This window comes from Lutra lutra, chromosome Y (assembly GCF_902655055.1).
Source record: "Lutra lutra chromosome Y, mLutLut1.2, whole genome shotgun sequence".
Lineage (NCBI taxonomy): Eukaryota > Metazoa > Chordata > Mammalia > Carnivora > Mustelidae > Lutra > Lutra lutra.
The window spans coordinates 827567-847880 of NC_062297.1; the positions used below are offsets into that span (position 1 = coordinate 827567).

Genomic DNA, 20314 nt, shown 5'->3' on the forward strand with positions numbered 1-20314 from the left:
AAATGCTGTAACTGAGATGCAGTTCCAAATGGAGGGCATAAAAATGAGAATGAATGAGGGAGAAGTATGAGTAGTGTACAGAAGACAAAATGACACAAAATAAGAAAGCTGGAAAGAAGGGAGAAAGGAAACTATTAGATTATGAAGGGAGACTTAGAGAACTCAGCAATTCCATAAAGCAAAATAATATCTGAATAATAGGTGTCCTAGAAGATGAGAAGTGGAAGAAAGCAGTAGCAGGTTTATTTGAACAAATTATAGGTGAGAACTTCCATGAGCTGGGGAAGGAAATAGGCATTAAAGTCCAAGAGGTACAGAGAACCGCCCTCCTCAGAATCAATAAGGTCAATAACTTGACATATAATAATGAAGTTTGCAAATTTCAAAGACAAAGAAAAAAACTCTGAAAGCAGGGACAAGGGGTCCTTAACCTTTAAGGGTAGGTAGACATATAAGGCTGGCAGCAGACCTGTCCACAAAGACCTGGCAGTCCAGAAAGGACTGGTATGTATTATTCATTGTGCTAAATGGGAAACATATCCTTGATCCAGCAAGGCTGTCATTCAGAATAGAAGGAGAACTAAAGAGCTTCCAGGATAAACAGAATCTAAAATAATCTGTGGTCACTAAACAAGCCCTGTAAGAAATATTAAAGGGGATCCTTTGATTGAATAGAGAGCCCAAAAATAACACAGACCAGAAAAGAACAGAGAAAATACACAAAAACAGTCAGTTTACAGGTAATAAAATGGCACTAAATTTATATTTTTCAATAGTTATTCTGAATGTAAATGAGTTAAATGTTCCAATCAAAAGACACAGGTATCAGATTAGATAAAAACAAACAAATGAACAACAACAACAACAAAAGCCCACAAGACCCAGTGATACACTCTTACCGGAGAAACATTTTATTTATTTTTTTAAATTAAATTTATTTTTTAATTATTTTTAATAAACATATAATATATTTTTATCCCCGGGGGTACAGGTCTGTGAATCGCCAGGTTTACCCACTTCACAGCACTCATCATAGCACATACCCTCCCCAATGTCTATAACGCCACCCCCCTTCTCCCAACGCCCCTCCCACCTGCAACCCTCAGTTTGTTTTGTGAGATTAAGAGTCACTTATGGTTTGTCTCCCTCCCAATCCCATCTTGTTTCATTTATTCTTCTCCCACCCCCTTAACCCCCCATGTTGCATCTCCACTTCCTCATATCAGGGAGATCCTATGATAGTTGTCTTTCTCCGATTGACTTATTTCGCTAAGCCTGATACCCGGAGACACATTTTAAACCCAAAGCCACCACCAGATTGAAAGTGGGGGGATGGAGAACCATTTGTTATGCCAATGCACATCAAAGGAAAGCTGGACTAGCAATCCTTATATCAGACGAGTTAGATTTTTAACCAAAAATGAATAAGAGATGAAGAAGGATACTATATCATACTAAAGTTGTCTCTCCAACAAGAATATCTAACAATTGTAAATACTTATTCCCCCCACCTTGGGAGCACACAAGTATATAAACCAATTGATTACAAAATTAACAGGACTCATTTATTATAATATCATAATAGTAGGGAAATTTAACACCCCACTCACAGCAATGAACAGATCATATAAGCAGAAGATCCACAAGGAAACAAGGGTTTTGAATGGCACTCTGGATCAGATGGACTTCACAGATAAATTCTGAGCATTTCATCCTCCAGCAGCACAACACATTCAAATGCACATGGAACATTCTCCAGAACAGATCACATACTGGGTCACAAATCAGATGTAACCAATAAAACAAGACTGAAATTATAACACGCATATTTTCAGGCTACAACATTGTGAAACATGAAGTCAACCACAAAAAAAAAAATTTGGAAGGATGACAAATTCATGGAGATTAAAGAACATCCTACTAAAGAGTGAATGGGTCAACCAGGAATTTATAGAGGAATTTAAAAAAGTATATGAAGCCAAATGAAAATGAAAATATGATAGTTCAAGACCTTTGGAATGTAGTGTAGGCAGTCCTAAAAGGAAAATATATGAAAATACAGGTCTTCCTCAAAAAAAACAAGAAAAATCTCAAATACCCAACCTAACCTCACACCAGAGCTGGAAAAAGAACACCAAATGAAGCCTAAATTCAGCAGAAGAGAAATCATGAAGATCAGGGAAGATATCAATGATATGGAAACAAATCAAAACAGTAGAACAAATCAATGAAACTAGGAGCTGGTTCCTTGAAAGAATTAATAAGATTGATAAACCCCTGGCCAGACTTATCAAAAAGAAAAGAGAAAGGATCCAAATAAATAAAATCATGAATGAAAGAGGAGAGATTACAACCAACACCACAGAAATAGAAACCCAATTATAAGATAATATCATGAGCAATTATATGCCAATATCCCCAATGAACACGGATGCAAAAATTCTCAACAAGATAATAGCTAATAGCATCCAATAGTACATTGAAAGGATTATTCACCATGATGAAGTAGGATTTATTCCCAGGCTGTAAGAGTGGTTCAACATCTGCAAATCAATGTGATACACCACTTTCATAAAAGAATAAAAACCATATGATCCTCTCAATAGATGCAGAAAAAGCATTTGACGAAAACAGCATCCTTTCTTGATAAAAACTCTTTGCCAGGTAGGGATAGAAGGAGCATACCTCAATGCCATAATAGCGCTATATGATAGACACCCAGTGAGTATCATCCTCAATAGGGAAAAACAGAAAGCTTTTCCCCTAAGGTCAGTAACATGACTGGGATGCCTACTCTCACTAATGTTGTTCAACATAGTACTAGAAGTCCTAATCTCAGCAATCAGACAACAAAAAGAAATAAAATGCATCTGAATTGGCAAAGGAGAATTCAAACTCTCACTGTTCACAGATGACATGATACTCTATATAAAAAATACAAAAATCTCCACTAAAAAATTGCGAGAATTGATACAGGAATTCAGCAAAGTGGCAGGATATAAAATCAATTCACAGAAACCAATTGGATTTCTATGCACTAGAATGAGGCAGAAGCAAGAGAAATAAGGACTCGATCCCATTTACAAATGCACCCAAAACTTTAAGATACCTAGGAATAAACCTAACCAAATAGGTAAAGGATCTGTACTCTGAAAACTAAAGAACACTTATGAAAGAAACTGAAGATGACCCAAAAGATGGAAGAACATTCCATGCTCATGGATTGGAAGAACAAATATTGTTTGTTTGTTTGTTTGTTTGTTTGTTTATTTATTTTTCAAATATTGTTAAAATGTTGATGCTACCCAAAGCCATCTACACATTCAATGCAATCCCTATCAAAATACTTTTTTTCACAGAGTATTTTTCACAGAGCTGAAGCAAACAATCCTAAAATTTGTATGGAATGGGAAAAGACTCCATATAGCAAAAGGAATGTTGAAAAAAAAATCCAGACGTGGTGGCATCACAATTCTGGACTTCAAGCTCTATTACAAAGCTGTAATAATCTAGACAGTACGGTATTGATACAAAAACAGACACAGAGATCAGTGCAGCAAAATAGAGAATCCAGAAGTGAATCCTCAAATCTATGGTCAACTAATCTTTGCAAAGCAGGAAAGAATATGCAATGGAAAAAAGAGTCTCTTTAACAAATTGCATTGGGAAAACTGGACAGCAATATGCAGAAGAACGAAACTGGACCACTTTCTTACAGCATACACAAAAATAAACTAAAAATGGATGGAAAACCTAGATGTGAGGCCGGAATTCATCAAAATAGTAGTGAATAAGGCAACAACCTTTGTGACTTCAGCCACAGCAACTTCTAGCAGACATATCTAGACCTATCTAGACATATCTAGACGTATCTAGCAAGAGGAACAAAACCAAGAATTTCATCAAGATAAAAATCTTGCACAACAAAGGAAACAGTTAACAAAACTAAAAGGCATCCTTTGGTTGGGAGAAGATAGTTACAAATGACTAATTAGATAAAGGGCCAAAATCTATAAAGATCTTATCAAACTCAAAAACCCAAACCAAAAAAATCCAGTCAAGAAACTGGCAGAAGTCATGAACCGACATTTCTCCAAAGACATATAAATGGTAAAAGACACATGAAAAAAAATGCTCAACATTACTTGGCATCAGGGAAATAGAAATCACTGTGGTCTCACAGTCAGAATGGCTAAAATTAACAACTCAGGAAACAATAGATGTTGGCAAGGATACAGAGAAAGGGAAACCCTTTTACATTGTTTGTGGGAATGCACACTGGTGCATTATTGGAAAACAGTATGGAGGAGCATCAAAACGTTAAAAATAGAACTATCCTATGACCCAACAATTGTACTGCTAGGTATTTATTCAAAGGATACAAAGTAATTCAATGGGACACGTGCACCCCAATGTTTATAGAAGCAATCTCTATCAGAGTTAAATTATTGAGAAAGCCCATATGTCCACTGACAGCTGAATGGATAAAGAAGACATGATATATTCGTCTTGATATATATAGAGATACCAAAACCTAGATGGAACTAGACTGTATCACGCTAAGCGAAATAAGTCAGTCAGTTATACCATATAATTTCAGTTGTATGTGGAATTTAAGGAACAAACAGATGAACATAGGGAAGGGAAGGAAAAATAAAGTAAGATGAAAATAGAGAGGGTAGCAAAACTTAAAAGTTAATTCTAGGAAGTTAATTCTAGGAAGCAAAGTGAGGGTTGCTAGAGGGGAGGTCAGTAGGTGTAAAGAGTAATTGGGTATTAAGGAGGGCACTTAATGGAATGAACAGGTATTATATAGATATTGTATGCAACTGATGAATCATTCACTTCTATCCCTGAAACTAAAAATCACTAGATGTGATATTTACAAATAAAAAATTAAAGAAAAAGAAGAAGAAACCTCTATTCTTCTGGGCATAAAATAACTCAGTGATAGTGTATAAAACACTCAATTTTTTATTTACTCCTTGGGTACATTATAAATGTAAAAATTATAGTAAAGATGTTAATCTACCTTTATGTGAATACATTTGGTGATGGGTAGACATATAAATAAATATGCAAACAGGTATACATTAAAACTTTTAATGTTATTTTTAAAATATATGTAAATTGCTTTAACCCTTTATTAACAGAATATGTACCAAAATAAATTATCTGAATTGTAATCTTTTAAAATATATGGAAAATACATGATTATTTTGAGCATATATGTATATATGTATACACACACACACACACACACACATATTTTGAGCATATACATATGTATACACACACTTACATATGTGTGTATATATCTGTATGTTTATATGCCCACATTTAATACCTCTGCAATTGCTGTGAACAGTACAATTAAGTGTTTATCTAAATTATCTTTAGTTAACTAATCTTTTCTTTGTATGTATGAAGAACTAACAAGTTAAAAGTTAAAAATTCTCAGCTATATATATTTCTATGTATATTTCTCTCAAATGGTATCTAAAGTGTAAGAAGGCAAAACATACATATATGTATTATCAAAAAGGACATTTGTATTTTTGTTATGGTGATGTTACTGGCATTTTAAGAAATAAAGACATTAAAATTATTTTTTGATAAAATAAATATTTAAAAAACTATCTTCAAATCTGACCAATGCTCATTAAATAGCAACAACTTTTAGTGTTTTAGTCATATAATATTAGTTTGTTTTAATCAAACATATATTCCATTTTATCAACCCATTTAACAATTTCATCAGTTTAATATATTTAGAATTTCTATGGGCTGGACGCAAATAGACAGAGTTCAAGTAACCGAAGAATTTCGTTCTCCATATTAATTTTAGAATAAAGAAAGATTTTAAAATTTAGATAGAACACAATATTTCCCTTGTCTATAGATGCAGCTATTTATGGCTTTGGGTTCTTGAACCATTACTAGAAGTTATATACTGAACATAAGTAAGAATATAAACAGAAAGTATACCTCTGGTTCCTGCTAATGTGGTTTATTTTCTGTCACAATGATTGTTTATTAACAGTGTGCTGTTAATTTCTTTTCTGCCATAGGTTTGAGTAGTTGCTGTGAAGACCACTCAGGACACAAAGTGGTAACCATGAAAAACATGCTTTGGTGACTGGAATTGATCACTATTCCTGCAAAGTGACAGCTGCCATAGACAAAAAGAAAACACCAAGAGCTCAAAGATCAAGTCTTTTGTGAAAGTTTATAACTGTAATCATCTCATGACCATGAAGATTCTGTGTGGCTATCCCCTTGGAGAAAACTATAATAACAAGGATGACTTCAGAGATCCTGCTCTTAAATGCAAGTTCAAGGAGAGATACAAGACTGCTAAGAACAAATGGTTCTTCCTGAAGGTGCAGTTTTATTATTATTATTATTTTCAAAAAGATTTTATTTATTTTTGAGAGAGAGAGTGACAGTTCATGAGAGTGTGTGAGAGGAGGAGAGCAGCAGAGGGAGAGAAAGAGGTTCTCCAGCAGACTCTGTGCTGACTGGGGATCACAGGCCTCAAAATCTTAACCTTGAGATTATAATCTGAGCCAAAATTAAGAGTTGGCTTCTTTTTTTTTTTTTTAATTAATTTTTTATTTTTTCAGCATAACAGTATTCATTATTTTTGCACCACACCCAGTGCTCCATGCAATCCGTGCCCTCTACCATACCCACCACCTGGTGCCCCCAACCTCCCACCCCCCACCCCTTCAAAATTCTCAGATCGTTTTTCAGAGTCCATAGTCTCTCATGGTTCACCTCCCCTTCCAATTTCCCTCAACTCCCTTCTCCTCTCCATCTCCCCTTGTCCTCCATGCTATTTGTTATGCTCCACAAATCAGTGAAACCATATGATAATTGACTCTCTCTGCTTGACTTAAAGAGTTGGCTTCTTAATTGACTGACCCGCCCATGCAACCAAAGGTGCAGTTTTAGATCTGCTTTGTCTATTTTGTAAAAATACAAAAACAATTTTTTTTTAAAAGAGTGTGCTGTGCCTCTTAATTTGTACAAATTGTGGATTTTGTGTTATGACTTCTGGGTTTGTAATTTTATATAACAGGGAAGAAGAAATTTGTATAATTTTAACCTTTTAAAATTTGTGCTCAAAATATGGTCTATCCGGGATAATTCTCCACATATTCTTCAGAACATATATATTTTGTTGTGAGGTGGAATATTCTGTATGTATTTTTTTGACTAATTGTTTTATATTATTGCTCATATGTTGTATTTATTTATTAATCTTGTAATTGTTCCATTTATTATTTAAAATGTGATACTGAGTCCCCAACTATTATTGTATAACTTTCTATTTCTCCCTTCAATTCTATCAGATTTGCTTAGTAGAGTTTGGGGTTTTATTTTTAGCTGTGTACATATTTATAACTGCAATATCTATTTGGTTAATTGACCATTTTATCAATAAATAATGCCCTTTTTTGTCTCCTATAACAAAATTTGACTTCAATACTCTTCACTGTGATACGAGTATAGACTTCCTAGCTCTCTTTTGTTCATTATTCGCATGTGATGTCTCTTCTCATTCTTTCACTTCCATCCTACTTGAAATATTGACCCTAAAATGTAGACAGCATACTCTTGTATTCCTTTTTTAAAAAACTTCTTTTCCATTCTCTTTTATTTGAACAGCTTAATTCATTTATATTTAACATAATTACTTACTTTTGCCATTTTGCTATGTTTTCTATATGTCTTAGATGCTTTTTTTCCCTTAATTCCTCTACTACTCTTCTTTATTTTTGTATTTTGCCTTCAACCTCTTCTCCTCCTTTCTTTTTCTTCGTCTTTTTTCTTTTCTGATTATGCTTTAAATGTATTTTCTTAGTGACAATCTTAGAGATTACAATCAATACTGTAAATTTATAAAAATCTAGTTTGAGTATCACCAACTTAATTTCAATAGTATACAAAAAAAGTGGTTCTTATATATATCTACCCTCGGTTTTAAAATTATTGTTATGGAACACATCTTCTGTTGGATGTGTCCATTAACATAATTGTTGTTTTATGCATTTACTCTCTCTTCTCTTCTCTTCTCTTCTCTTCTCTTCTCTTCTCTTCTCTTCTCTTCTCTTCTCTTCTCTTCTCTTCTCTTTTCTTTTCTTCTTTTCTTTTTTCTTTTCGACCTTGGAACTTTTTCTTGGCCTCCTGCTTCCCAAAGTGTACCCTGCTTCTGCTCCCTCAACACCTCAGAACTTTGGTGTCATTGGTTTAGGACACGACCTTGCCGTCCACAATCCTGCAGGTAGTGGTTTTCTGGATGGTCTGCATGGAGCTGTTGCTGTCCAGGGCGTCCCTGAGATTAAAGTCCTCCCCATCTTCCAGCAGGCGACGGTAGGTGCGATCTCAGCATCCAGCTTGACCTTGACATTCAGCAGGGCCTACTACTCCTGGGCCTGGAGCTGCCCCTCCACCAGGGTCTGGGACAGCTCAGACTCCAAGTGCAGCAGGACCCCATTGAGCTGCTCCATCTGCATGGCGTAGCAGGTTTCGATCTCCCTGAGGCTGTTCTCTAAGCTGGACTTCAGGTTTCTCACCGAGGCCAGGTTGATCTTCAAGAACTGGGCGGTATGTCTCAGCTCTGTGAGGGTCATCTCAGCCTCTCCTATCTCCACGGTCTGTGTGGTGACCACTGTGGTGCTTTCCTCAATCTGCTGGGACCAGTACTTGTCCAGCTCCTCTCGGTTCTTCTGAGCCAGCTCTTTATACTGGGCCCGGATGTCTGCCATGATCTTGCTGAGGTCCTGAGACTTGGGGGCATCCAACTCCACAGTCAACCTGGAGTTGGCAATTTGGTTTTGTAGACCTTTTATTTCCTCCTCATGGTTCTTCTTCATGAAGAGCAACTTCTCTTTGAGAGTGCCTCAATCTCTGTCTCCAACTGCAGCCTAGTGACATTGGTGTTATCGATGACCTTGTGGAGCTCGTAGATGTCACTCTCCACAGACTGGCACATGGCCAGCTCCAGCTCATACTTGACTCCGACGTCAGCAGCAGCAAGACGGGCATGGTCAATCTGTAGAACAATGTGGGCACTGTCCACAGAACTTGCAAAGACCTGAGCCCTCAGCTCCTCGATGGTCTTGAAGCAATGCCCCCAGTCTCTGACCTGGGGTCCCTTCTTCTCCAGGTGTTCCCGAATTCTCATCTCCATTCTGTGATTATCTGCCTCCAGGCTCCTCACCCTCTCCAAGTAGGAGGCCTGGTGTTCATTCAGGTCTTGTATGGTCTCCTTCTTGCCTTGGATGCTCCCTCTGCCGGCCAGACCCCCTGTCATCCCAGCGGCCAGGCCCTTGGACCCCCAGCTGCCACGGAAGCTGGTGTAGTGGGATATGGAGATCTGGGAGCATGAGCACCCCACACCTGCATAGACGCTGGCCACGCTGCTGACGGGCCGCACCCAGTGGCTGGGCTACTGCACGGAGCCCAGGGACTGATAGTTGGAAGAGAAGGTGGAGTGCGTGGTGAAGCTCATGCTGTTCAGAAAGTAAGATGAGAGGCCAGGACCCGGGTTCAGGCCAGGCTACGCATTTACTTTCTAAATCAGATAGGAAAATAGTTACAAATAAAAATTACAATGATACTGGCTTTTATATTTACCTACATTATTATTTGGAATTAGTCTATTATTATTTCATTTCAGTCTCAAGGACTTCCTCCTTTAACATTTCTTGTAGGAAATGTTTACTAGAAACAAACAGAATGGCTTTTGTGTTTAGGAATGCCACAATTTCTCCTTCATTCTTGAATGACAGCATTGACAGATATAACATCCTTGGTTATAAGATATTTTTCCTTCAACATTCAAATATGTTATGACACTGCCTTCTATTCTACACGGTTTCTGATGGGACAGTAGTTGCTAATCTTATTGAGGATTATTTCTATATGAGAAGTCCCTTTTCTTTTACTGCCTTCAAGATTCCACCTTTGTTTCAAAAATGGATATATCTTTGAGCTAATCTAATTTGGTATTGGTTCAGCCTCTTACATGTGTAAGTTCATGTTTTAATCATATTTGGGTGTTTCTTTGTATTATTTTTGTGTCCTTCATCTCTCCTTCTTCTGGACAGATAAAGCATAAGTCTGTAGGTCCCTTACGTTCTCTTCATTTTTCTTTTTCTTTCTGCTCCTCAAGTGGATAATTTCAAAAATCGTATCATGAACTTTACCCATTCTTCTGTTCAATCCGCTCAAGAACTCCTCCAATGAATTTTCACTTCGGTTATTATAGTTTTCAGCTCTTTTTAAAAAATAATTTCTATATCATTATTGTTATTTCACTTTGTTCAGACATTGTTTTCCTGATTTCCTTTAGTTCCTTATGTATAATTTCCTTTAGTTCTTTGAAAATATTTAAGATAGTTATTTTAAAGTCTAAAAAAATCTAATGTCTGCGTTATTCAGAGAAGTTAGTTTTGACTTAATCTGTTTTCTTTGATTGGACCATACTTTGCTGTTTTATTGTTATGTTGTGTGGTTTTTTGTTATTGAAAATTGAATTTGAATACCACAAATGTGGTAAATTTCAAGTTCAAATTTCTTCCCTAACCCCAATTTTGCTGTTCTTGAGTATTTAGGCTTAGATTATGTCCAGCCACTGTTTTGACTGATATTTCCTAAAATGCTAATAACTTAAAAGTAAAAGAAGAAAAACAAACAAAACAAATACACCAAAAACACTGGTCCCAAACCTTTTCATTATCATTATCTCTGACTTGTCTGAGTTAATGGCCACTTTTGAAAGCCCTATTTTCCTAAAAACAGCAAATAAACAGAGTCAAGCAAAACAAACAAAAACCCAACCCTCATCTCCCTTTAGGTTTTAGGTGGTCCATTGCATGAATCAATTGTAGTCTTTTGTCCCAGGAGACTGAGTATATCCAATTGCTTTACAATGTGTTTAAGCAATACCCCGGCCCCCCCACTTCCCCTAAGTAGAAAGTTCAGCTTTAGGTGAAACAAAGATGAGCTCCTTTTATCAGTCCTTTGACTAGCCCCAGATAAGTTAGAGTAGACACTGACAAAAATTTATGAAAAGGTCTGTTCTGCTCCCTTAGATCCAGAGACTACGAACAGAGCTGCTGCCACTTTAAGATTACTGCCATGTTTGAGAGGAACTACCTAAGCTTTCTTACCATTTTAAAGTTGTCTTTTTCATTGATTCAATGTTTTCTTGTTTGCTTGATGTTTCACTATTTTCTAAAATTCTGAGAAAGTTGGTTCTAATCATTCTGGTTGTATTTTTACATTTATATGGAAGGATAGGAGTTTGGAGGTCCTAAAAAAAGAGTTTGGAGTTTCTACGTCACCATTTTGCTAATATCTGAGTTTTCAATGATATACTTCATAATTGAACATAACTACAGTATTCTTTTATTTCTTTCTCCAGATTTTTATTAAGTTCCAGTTGGTTACCTTTCTGTATAATAATAGTCTCATGTGTAGAATTTAGTGATTCAACAGTTACATACAGCATCCAATGCTGATCACAAGTGCCCTCCTTAATATAACATTACCTATTATACACATCATCCTACCCACTCCCCTTCAGTAACTGTCAGTTTGTTCTCTGTAGTTAAGAGTCTGTTACCTGATTTGCTCCTTTACTCCCTAATATTTATATGTTTTGTTTCTTAAATTCCACATATGAGTGAAATCAGATGGTATGTGCCTTTCTCTGACTGACTTATTTTGCTAACCATAATACTCTCTATCTTCAAATGCATTGCTGTAAGTGGTAAGATTTCATTATTTTTTATGACTAATATTCCATTACACACACACACACACACACACACACACACACGCACACCTTCTTTAACCATTCCTTTGTCAATGGACATTTGGGCTTTTTCCATAATTTGGCTAATGTTGATAATTCTGCTATAAACATTAGAAGTGTATCTTCCTCTTAGAATCGGTATTTTTGTACCTTTGGGTAAACACCTAGTAGTGCAATTGCTGGGTCATAGGTTCTTTGTCTTTTAAGAGAGGGAAAGGACACCTAGATGGCTCAGTAGGTTAAGCATCTGCCTTTGGCTCAGTTCATGATCTTGGGGTCCTAAGAGCAGGGAGCCTGCTTCTCTCTCTTCTTCTGCTTTGTCACTGTGCTCTCTTGCTCGCTTTCTCTGTCAAATAAATAAATAAGATCTTTTTAAAAAGGTGGGGGGCAGGCAGGGGCAGATGAAGAGAGAGAGAGAGAGAGAGAATGTTAAGCAGGCTCTACACCCAGCACATGGGGTTTGATCTCAACTCTGAGATCATGACCTGAGTTGAAACCAAAAGCCAGACACTCAGCCTACTGAGCTTCACATGCACCACTTTAGGGTAGCTCTATTGTTATCTTTTTAAGGAATCTCCATACTATTTTCCAGAGTGAAACTATACCAGTTTACATTTCCACCAACAGTGTTAAGAGGGTTCCCCTCTCTCCACATCCTCGCCAAAACCTGTGTTTCTTGTATTGTTAATTTCAGCTATTCTGACAGGTGTGTGGTGGTATCTCATTATAGTTTTGATTTGTATTTCTGTGATGCCAAGTGATGTTGAATATCTTTCATGTGTCTGTTAGCCATCGGGATGTCTTCTTTGGAAAAATGTCTATTCATGTCTTCTGCTAATTTCTTAAATGGATTATTTAGTTTTGGGGTATTGTTTATGAGTCCTTCATAGTTTTGGATACTAACCTTTCATCAGGTATGTCTTTTTTGCAAATATTTTTGCAAATATTCTCTCCCATTTCATAAGTAGCTTTTAGTTTTCTTATTTCCTTCATTGTGCAGGAACATTCAGTTTGTTTCCTGGGGTCCTTGTTCTCTCATGGTTCATCTCCCTTTTTGATTTTTCCCTCTTCAAATTTCTCTCCCTCCCCCTACAGTCCTCTGTGCCCTTGCTTTGACACCCAAAAGTTGAGCATTTAGTCCATTTACAATTTGATTACTGATAGATATGAATTTAGTGCCATGTATTACTTGTTTTGTCATTGTGCCTGGAGATTTTCTCTGTTCCTTTCTAGTCTTTCTCACTTTTGGTGTTTCTTACCATGCAGAGTCCCCTTTATTATTTCTTTTAGGGCTGGTTTAGTGGTCACAAACTACTTTAGTTCTTGTCATGGAAACTCTTTATCTGTCTTTCTTTTCCAATGACAGCTTTGCTGGATATTCTTGCTGCATATTTTCCCCATTCAACACAATGAATATCATGCCACACTTTTCTGGCTGCCAAGCTTCTGTTGAAAAATTTCCAGCTAGCCTTATAGGTCCTTTTTTGTCTCATTGCATTTAGGATATTTTTTTTTAAATCACTATATTTTACAGATTTAACTACAATGTTTCTTGGTGTTGGTTTGCTTTTGCTGATTTTGATAGAAGTTCCCTGTGTCTTCTGGATCTAATGACTGTTTCCTTCCCCAGATTAAGGAAGTTTCCACCTATTATTGCATCAAATAAAACTTCTTCCCCCTTTTCTCTCTTTTTTTCTTTTGGGACTCCTCAGATACAAATGTTATTATATTTGATGGAGTCATTGAATTCCTTAAGTCTATTTTCATGTTCCATAAACTTTTTTTTCCCTTTTGTCCCGCTTCATCAGTTTCTATTATCTATTTTGTCTAACATATATTAGTTCTTCTGTTTCTTCCATGCTTGTGCTCATTATATCCAACACACACACACACACACACACACACACACACACACTCACTCACCCATACATATGTTTTGAGTCTCACTTATTGTATATTAATTTCTTTGTTATTTTTCAGCTTTTTCTCTGTGGTATGGGTCTCCCTGATGTCTTCCATGCTTTCTCAAGCTGAGCAGTATCTTCATGATTACTGCTTTAAATTCTCCAGCAGTCATGTTACTTTTATCTGTTCTGCTTAGATAATTGGCCATAACTTTATCTTGCTCTTTCATCTGTGATGAATTCCTCAATCTTGGCATTTTTGTCTTCTTCTATGTGTTAGAAAAGTCTATTATGGCACTTGCTCCAAGAGTAATGACTTTATGAAGAGGTCATGCAGTGCCCAGGTCCTAGTGCTTCAGAGAGTGTCTCCAGTGGGTGTTTGTGCTGTGCTATTGTGTTGTGGCTGCTCTATGCTTCAGGCCAGGTCTCTGGAGATGACCATTTGTAGTTTTTTCTTTTTGGAATGAATTCCCCCGTCTTCACATTTTGTCTAAGTCTCTGTCTTGTCTGTTAGAAAAGCCTGTTATATTTTCTGCTCCTGAGAACAATGGCTTTATGTAGAAGAGGTTTTACAGTGTCCAGGGGCTAGCGCTTCAAGGAGTGTTTCTGGTGTGTGCTGTATGTACTCTGCTGCTGTGTCTTGGCTGCTCTATCCTTCCGACCAGTTGTCTGCTGAGGTGCTACATGCCTGTAGTGGAGAAGGTTTGGATCTTGACCAGAGTATGCAAGTTTTAGAGTGTGCTCTGGTCTGCTTGTTAAATGACATCTGGTGCTCCTTCCACCAGAACTGAACCCTTGCAGAACTCTGTGGTTAGTAGACGTGACGCATACAAGGGTTTTGGGCTGGTCTTTTAGGGAAGGAGCCTGGGGCATTAGGAGTTAGGCACATTTTCCAGAGAAATGTAGTATCAGCAGAGCACAGGGGATCGGAACTTGGTAAGCAGATCAGGCAGCCAGTGTTGGTGCTGTACTATTTACTAAAGTTGGCTTTTGCTGAGAGACAGGGACGAGAATTGTACCAGCTAGCTCCTTTGTCCCTGGACAGAGCTCTCTGTGTTTGCTGCTTTCAGGGAAGCACTTCTAGAAAAGTGAATAATTTCCCCTCATGTGTTCCAGGCATTTTTTGGATTGCTGTTTCCACACTGTCTTTGGGGTGCTTGCCTGCCTGGGCAGGGCAGTGCAATTGGGGATCTATCCATGCCAAGCTGGCTGACTTTTTAAACGCTAAACTTTAGGGACATGGTGTGGTAGGACCTGCACTGATCTTCTGGGAGAGGGTCTCACTCCACTGAAACAGATGCAGATTTGATAAAAAAGAGCAGTTGTGAGAGAACAGGAGCATGGGATTTGGAGGAAGGCAGGCAAAAGAGCCAGTGTTTTGATTAGGTGCCCTCTGCAAGTAGTTCTGTTCCTATGCAGGAGGGATGAGGGAAGGAAATGGTGCCCATAGGTTCTTTTGTTCCAAGAGTCATCTCTATGAATGCCATGTCTTGTAGATGCATTCCAAAAAGAGCAAAAATTCTCTCCCCATGTGCCTTAGGTGATCCTCAGAAACGCCATCTGCCTTGAGTTCCTTGCATGCCTTCTCTCCAAGAGCAGGGTAGAACCTCAGGGATCTATACTAGTCAAGACTATGGACCTCTAAAACTTCAGTCTTTGAGTCCTGCTGTTTGCAAAAACTCATGAAAATCTGCTTCTCTCGTTTGCCACCCAATGACTTTGGGAATGTGTTCTCCTTGTGAGTATCCCTGTGTGCTCCACTCTCTCTCATCTTTCTCCACAACCATGGTTCCCTCCTCTCTGTGGCACCCATGACCCATTTCTACCCTAAACCTCATCTCTCCCTTCCTACCTTCCTTAATGTGGCTTCTTCTCTCACTCTTTTTGTGTAATTTGTCTGTCTGTTCTCAGGTTGATTTCTTGTGTGTTCAGAATGATTTTATAGTTACCTACTTATAGTTAGGGGACAAGAAAAGCCTATGGTTCTCCTACTATGCTGCCATCTTAGCTCCCTTTTTCTGAGCAAAACCACAGGATTCTTAAATGAGTGCTTTTTTTCCTTACATTTCCTTATGTCTTATAACCACTGCTAGTAAAGTATGCTTAAATATATAAATCAGTTTCAGTGAAAGTGAAATACTTTAGTAATCTGCTCTTAAGTGAAACCATTTGTTTAATTAACAGGCTGTATAAATGACACATTTTATATTGCTTACTATTACATAAGAATTTCATTTAATCCTTGGATCGAATAAGGAAAACTCAATGACAAGCATGAAATATGTTTGTTTCCACAAAAAAAATTCCATTTTCTCAAAATTTGACAATGGCAATCTTGGATGTATTATATATTTTTCCTTATCATATTTATTCATTAAGGAGATTCACTGCACAGCTCTCCTGAAATAGTAGCTACCAATTTGGATATAGAATAATCCACATTTGAATTTTTCTATCAATCATTCTGGGACAATTCTTGACTCAATGTTAAGGTGTTTTAATAATATCATATAAATAAATAACACAGTTTGAGGTACTTGGAGAGCACACTTCACCCCAAGATTTCACATACTGAAGCAAGATATGCATAGAACACAGGAGGCTGAGAGAGTATTCTATCCTAATATTTTACAATAAGCTATCAGAAAAATCACCCCCAAACATGACTTACATATCAACTGATTAACAGAGAAACTAAATGTTAAGTAATTAAATATTATTGGCAATAAAAACGAAGTATTCATTTGCAACATGACCTGAACCATACAAACATTATGCTGAACAAAGATGTTTGCCAAAGAAGACCACAGACTGTATAACTCCATTTATATGGAATGTCTACAATAAGGAAATATTCACAAAAGGAAGGTATACTAGTGGTTGCTTAAGGATGGGGTAGGGAGCAGAAAAAAGGGGAGACATCAAGTAACAGTTATGGGTATGAGGTTTTTTAAGGGTAAATGAAAATATATTAAATTAGATTTTGGACATGATTGTACATATCTGGGAACTTAATAAAAATCATTATCTTGGACATCTTAACTAGGTGAATACTATGATATTTGGATTATATCTCAGTAAGAATGTGAAGCAAAATAAGGAGTTTTGATGAAAATATGAGACCATCATTTTGTAATTTCTACTCATTCTATTTAATTTCTATGTTAAATTATGTCCTTTTAGACTTACCTTCCCTTCAGAACATCCTATTCAGTTACATTTACTTGTTTTCTATTTAGTTATTTTTAAAATCTTTCTTATTTTACAAAAGCTCCAAAAATATTAGAGCTTCCATGTATACTTCACCCAGCCTCTTCTTATGTTACTAACTTCTAAAACCAGAAAATAGTTATCAAATTAAAAAAATTAACCTCAATATAACTGTTACAAATATTTAGTAAAGTGAAGAGCTTGTTTAGATTTTGCTTATTTTTCTAATATTTTTATTTGATTCCAGGATCCAACCCAGGATCTTACACTACATTTTGTTGTCAAATCTCCTTAGTCTCATGCAGCTTGCAACAGTTCCTCATTCTTTTCTTGTTTTTCATTATTGACTCTTTTGAGGAAGATTGGTTACATATTTTGTAGAATGTCCCTCCATTTGGGACTGATGATTTCTTAAGATTCAACTGAGCTTATGCATTTGTGGGAAAAAAATAAAAAGAAGTAATGCTTTGTCCAATTCAATGTCTCTGCAGGGGAATTCTGTTCATTTTTATAATCACCTAGCTAAAGTGTGTCTGCCAAGATTCTCCACTGGCATTTAGCATTTAAAACTTATCTTCATGCACTCAACAAATATTTATTTAGCGTTTGCTACATGCTAATGTTAAAGATAGGCTTTAGAGCAGTAATGCTCATTCCAGTCTGCAAATCAAGATGGTTTGTGAAGTCTCTTAAACACACAGATTTCTTGGCTCAGCATATCAAGATTCCAAACCAGTAGGTCTGAGAATTTTCTTAGGAGAGTCTTTCTAATGGTGGCCCAGATGGAGAAGCAGAGAGAAACAGGACAGTGGCTCTCCTGTGGAGGAGCTCTTAGTCTAGAAAAGTGAAGTACACACAGGCAGAAACATTTTAAAATTATCAAAGAGAGCTCCACCTCTGAGCTTACATGACCTGAATGGATGCCTCGTTACATTTTGTACCATAGGTGCTTCACCCTAGACCCTATCCTGATGAAAGAATTGAATGAAATGAAATGAAAGAATTGGTCTTCTGAAATTAGTGAATGAGTGCTGATGTAGAGAAATGAGGAGGTGCTTTATAAACCAAAAAGCGGGGAATTCCCATCTAGTGTGCTGTTTGCTCTGTGAAAGTAGGGTTTAGAAGTTCAACAGACAAAGAAAATTTTGGACTGATTCCCCAGGGGAACAATGGAGGAATATTGAGTAGCCAAGTTCTCAGCAATCAGCAAGAATTTTGTATACTTTTCATTTGAAAATTATGAAGGTACAGAGAGGCTAAGTGCTTCTCCCCCTAGTGCACTGAAGCAAGGTTGTGTTCAAACTCAACTATGAATCTTCCAACAGTTGTACACAGTGGCCTTGAGTCCCAAATCTATGGTTCAAAAATAGGCTCTAACACTTATTGGCTCAGTAACTTTACAAAAGGGGCTTATTGTATCCACGTCTGTTTCCTGATTCCTAAAATAAGGGTGGTGTTATAGGGTGGTTTTAGGATTGAATGGTTTAATCCATGTTAAGTAATTAGAACAAAATGTGACACACAATTATCCCTCTACGTCTACGGTTTACAATTTTGATCACGATTAGCATTAGAATCCAGGATTTTTGCCCTCCGATGACTGGGGGGGGCAAATAATAAAATAATTTAATAATAATATATTATTATATATTATATATGTTTTATATATATCATATAATAGGAATAATAAAAATAAATTTATATTTTAAGATGTATTCTGTTTTTGCTTGGCTCTGAAGTATCATGTCCTTTTAATATTTTATAATCAAAATACCAACTTCCCATTCATTACATTGTATTTGGTCTTTTAAAATGAAACACAGCCTTAAAATAAAGAGATCCAGACTGCTTTAAGTGAGAAAAATCCCATTTAACTGCAATAGAAACCCAATATGACTTCTAATGGTGTACTACCCAGCCTAAATAGAAGTAGAGGTTAAGTTAAAATGCTTAGCTAAAAAAAAAAAAAGTGGGGAAGCAACAATACCGAAAGACTTTTAGAAAAATTACTAATATTCATTTACTGAAGGAGTTCAACAATTTAGAGAAGTTTTTGCAAGAATCCTTACCATGATTATAAGACATGAAAAGAGCTGGCAGAACAATTCAAATGAGGTGTGGGTAGAACTAATACAAGTTAAAGTTTTGACTAGTATACTTGCCTTAAATTTAAAGATCATTAATATTTACTAAAGCAGGAAAAATGGACTTGAACAAGAACAAGGAATATGGGGGAGAGAAGAGCAAGATGGTGGGGGAATGGGAGACCTAAATATCATCAGGTCCCAAGAGTTCAGCTAGATAGTTATCAAATCATTCTGAACACGTACAAACTCAACAAGAGATCAAAGAGAAGAAGAGCAGCAATTCTAGGAATGGAAAAGTAACTACTTTCTGGAAGGCAGGATGTGTGGAGAAGTCAATCCAAAGCAACATATGGGAAGACAGACTGCAGGGGTAGGGGCTGGCTCCCAGCAAGTGGTAGAGCAGCAGAGCACAAAATTGGAACCTTTAGAAGTCGCTTCACTGAGGGATGTGGCTCCAGAGGCTAAGCAGGGTATGGGGCTCTTGTGGGGACAGTGTGGTCTCAGGACCCTCAGGTGCTCTCAGGATTTTCTCTTTGTCACTGAGTCTTGTAAGTTTTACTATTAGATGACGGGGGTTGATATATTTATATTGATTTTGAGGGGGGCGTTCCCTGTGCCTCCTGGATTTTGATGCTTGTTCCCTTTGTCACATTAGGGAAATTCTCTACTATAATTCTCTCCAATATACCTTCTGCCCCTCTGTCTCTTCCTTATTCTTCTATGATCCCAATTATTCTAATATTGTTTTGTCTTATGGTATCCTTTATCTCTCAAATTCTCCCTTTGTGTTCAACTAATCATTTAGTCTCTCAGCTTCTTTATTCTCCACCATTTACTCTTCTATATCACTAATTCTCCCTTCTGTCTCATTTATCCTAGCAGTAAGAGCCTCCATTTTTAATTGCACCTCATTAATAGCTCTTTTGATTTCAACTTGGTTAGATTTTAGTTCTTTTTTTCTCCAGAAAGGAATTTTCTCCAGAAAGGGATTCTGTAGTATTTTCCATGCTTTTTCAAGCCCAGATAGCTCCTTGATATTCATCCTTCTGAACTCTAGATCTGACATCTTATTAATGAGCATGTTGACTAGGTCCCTAGTCATCCTTGTTCTTTTTTTTGAAGTGAGTTTTCCTGCCTTGTCATTTTATCCAGATAAGAATAGATGAATGAGAGAACAAAATACTAAAAGGTTAGCAATAACCCCAGAAAAATATACACTAGTCAAATTGGAAGAGACCTGAAACTGGGGAAGGGGAGGGGTGGGGAGAAGAAAGGAGAAAAGA

The 20314-nt window shown here is 36.9% G+C and overlaps 1 pseudogene; it reads right to left on the bottom strand.

Moving 5' to 3' along the window:
• Nucleotides 1–8256: 8256 nt before the first annotated feature.
• Nucleotides 8257–14607, bottom strand: LOC125092619 (keratin, type I cytoskeletal 18-like; annotated as a pseudogene).
• Nucleotides 14608–20314: the final 5707 nt, after the last annotated feature.